This window comes from Eubalaena glacialis, chromosome 6 (genome assembly GCF_028564815.1).
Source record: "Eubalaena glacialis isolate mEubGla1 chromosome 6, mEubGla1.1.hap2.+ XY, whole genome shotgun sequence".
Classification (NCBI taxonomy): Eukaryota; Metazoa; Chordata; class Mammalia; order Artiodactyla; family Balaenidae; genus Eubalaena; species Eubalaena glacialis.
In genome coordinates, this window is record NC_083721.1 from 129542524 (window position 1) to 129546031 (window position 3508).

Sequence of the window (3508 nt, forward strand, 5' to 3'; positions counted from 1 at the left end):
CTATAAAACTCCTAGAGGAAAACATAGGCAGAACACTCTTTGACATAAATCGCAGTAATATCTTTTTGGATCCGTCTCCTAGAGTAATGGAAATAAGAACAAAAATAAACAAATGGGACCTAATTAAACTTAAAAGCTTTAGCACAGCAAAGGAAACCGTAAACAAAATGAAAAGAGAACCTACAGAATGGGAGAAAATATTTGCAAATGAAGCGACCAACAAGGGGTTAATCTCCAAAATACACAAACAGCTCATACAGCTCAACATCAAAAAACAAACAACCCAATCAAAAAATGGGCAGCAGGAGTCGCCCAAGCAGTGGTGTAGAGGTGACGGGACGCCTGGATTCCTCAGTTTCCTTCTTTTTCCATTCCTGGGCTGGAGGAAATACCTAAGTATGTGGAATCCCACTGCCAGGCAGCCAGGGCCATATCCACACCCCCCTAACGTCCGGTACCCTGGAGGTTGCAATCCTACCCATCCACCACCTGCCACCCCTACCTTTCCTCCAGACCCCTTTCCCACTCCCCCAGGAGCACCCCAGGGGAATCCAGCCTTTCCCCCTGGTGGGCCCTGTCATCCTGTGCCACAACCAGGGTATCCAGGATGCCAACCCTCAGGTCCCTACCCCCCTCCATACCCACCACCTGCCCCTGGCATGTGTCCTGTGAATACTTTGGCTTCTGGCATGGTAGGACCAGGAACAGTGATTGACAAGAAGATGCAAAAGAAAATGAAAAAAAGCTCATAAAAAGAAGCAGAAACACCACAAACATGGCAAGCATTCCTCCTCCTCCTCCTGCTCTTCCAGCAGTGACTCTGACTAAATACAGGGCCTGGACCCTTCCCTCAAGTCTCTCCAGTTCTGCTCTCCCATCAAGCTTCAGATGCAATCTTGTCCTGGGGGAAATTAGCCCTTGTGTCCCTCCCCCCGCCACCCCTGCAATCTAAGCCTCACTCTGCTATTCAACCCTAACTGGCTAGGGAAAATGGGAAAAGAATTGCCATGGGCTAGCAAAGGCCGTCTTCCCACTGCTTGGATAGAACTTTTAGCTGGTGAATTTTGCAGGAGAACTATTTTTTGAAGATGGTGAGATTTGAGCTAAATGCTGAAGACAAGTCTAAGATCTGTAAAATGTGATTTTTTTACTTTCTTTTTTAATACTCATGACTGGGGAGATGCTGCGGAAATTTAATTACGGAGAGGAAAAAACAACCTGTACCTTTCTTGTAATTGTGGCACGCTTGGGTGATTTAGTGGCAAATAAACATTTCCCAGCAGGCCTTTTATTGACTGCACTCACTGCAAGGCTGCTGGGAAGTGGAGTCCATTTGGCTGATGAGCTCTGACTGCCATTTTGGAAACTGATCTCTACCCCTTAGCTCAGTATGCTATCTCAGGTCCTCCTCTCACTCTCCAACTCTCAGTCCAAATAAAGCTGTTTCTCCTGGTCTCTGTTCAAAAAAAAAAAGGGCAGCAGATCTGAATACACACTTCTCCAAAGAAGACATACAGATGGCCAAAGGCACATGAAAAGATGCTCAACATCACTAATTATTAGAGAAATGCAAATGAAAACTACGACGTGTCACCTCACACCAGTCAGAATGGCCATCATCAAAAAGTTTACAAATAATAAGTGCTGGAGAGAGCATGGAGAAAAAGGAACCCTTCTACATTGTTGGTGGGAATGTAAAATGGTACAGCCACCATGAAGAACAGTATGGAGGTTCCTTTAAAAACTAAAAATAGAGCTACCATATGCTCCTGCAATCCCACTCCTGGGCATATATCCAGAGAAAACCATAATTCGAAAAAATACATGCACCCCAATGTTCATAGCAGCGCTATTTACAAAAGCAAAGACGTGGACGCAACCTAAATGTCCATCAACAGATGAATGGATAAAGAAGATGTGGCACCTGTATACAATGGAATATTACTCAGCCATCAAAAAGAATGAAATAATGCCATTTGCAGCAACGCAGATTATCATACTAAGTGAAGTAAGCCAGACAAATATCATATGATATCACTTATATGTGGAATCTAAAAAAAATGATACATTGGGAATTCCCTGGCAGTCCAGTGGTCAGGACTTGACACTTTCACTGTCATGGCACAGGTTCAATCCCTGGTCAGGGAACTAAGATCCTGCAAGCCACGAAGCAGCTTAAAAAAGTAAATTTATATTTACTTTTTGTATCATTTAAAATGATACAAATGATGGGGATTCCCTGGTCGTCCAGTGGTTAGGACTCTGTGCTTCCACTGCAGGGGGCAGAGGTTTGATCCCTGGTCAGGGAACTAAGATCCCACAAGCCATGCAGCGCGACCAAAAAAAAAAAAAAAAGATACTAATGAACTTATTTACAAAATAGAAAGAGACGCAGAGATGCACAGACGTTGAAAACATTTATGGTTACCAAAGGGGAAAGGGGGTGGGAGGAGGGATAAATTAGGAGTCTGGAATTAACAGATACAAACTACTATATATAAAATAGATAACCAACAAAGACCTACTGTATAGCACAGGGAACTATACTCAGTATTTTGTAATAACCTATAAGGGAAAAGAATCTGAAAAGGAATACACACACACACACACAAACACAACTAAATCACTGTGCTGTATTCCTGAAACCCACACTATATTGTAAATCAACTATACTTCAATTTAAAAAAAAAAATGTGATATAGACACACATGTATATGGAATATTATTCAGCCATTTAAAAAAGAAAGAAATTCTTCCATTTGTGACACGGATGGACTTTGAGGGCATTATGCTAATTGAAATGTCAGAGAAAGACAAATACTGTATGATCTTACTTACATGTGGTATCTAAGAAAAAGCAAAGAAACTCATAGATACACAGAACAGGTTGGTGGTTGCCAGAGGCAGGCAAGGGGGGAAGGGTTTTTGGTAAAGGACATCAAAAGGTACAAATTTCTAGTTATATAATAAATAAGTCCTGGGGATGTGGTGTACAGCATGGTGACTATAGTTAAAAATACTGTATTATATATTTGAAAGTTGCTAAGAAGTAGGTCTTAAAAGTTCTCAGCACAAGAAAAAAAATGTGTAACTCTGTGTGGTGATGGATGTTAACTAGACTTACTGTGGTGATCATTTTGCAGTATAGATAGATAGATAGATAGATATAATTATGTTGCACACATACACAGAAAAGGATAGGAAAATGAACAATGGAAAGTATTTGTTTTATCTTTAATTTTTCTTCCAGTTTTATTGAGATATAAAGACATACAGCACTGTATAAATTTAAGGTATACAGCATAATGATCTGACTTACATACATCATGAAATGATTAGCACAGTAGGTTTAGTGAACATCCATCATCTCATCAACAAAATTAGGGAAAAAGAAAAAACATTTTTTGTGTGATGAGAACACTTAAAATTTCCTCTCTTAACAACGTTCGCATATAACACACAGCAGCGTTCATTATATTCATCATGTTGCACATTACATTTCTAATAC

At 40.5% G+C, this 3508-nt stretch overlaps 1 pseudogene; it reads left to right on the forward strand.

Moving 5' to 3' along the window:
* Positions 1-315: 315 nt before the first annotated feature.
* On the forward strand, positions 316-843 carry LOC133093681 (proline-rich protein 13-like; annotated as a pseudogene).
* The last annotated feature ends 2665 nt before the right edge of the window (positions 844-3508 follow it).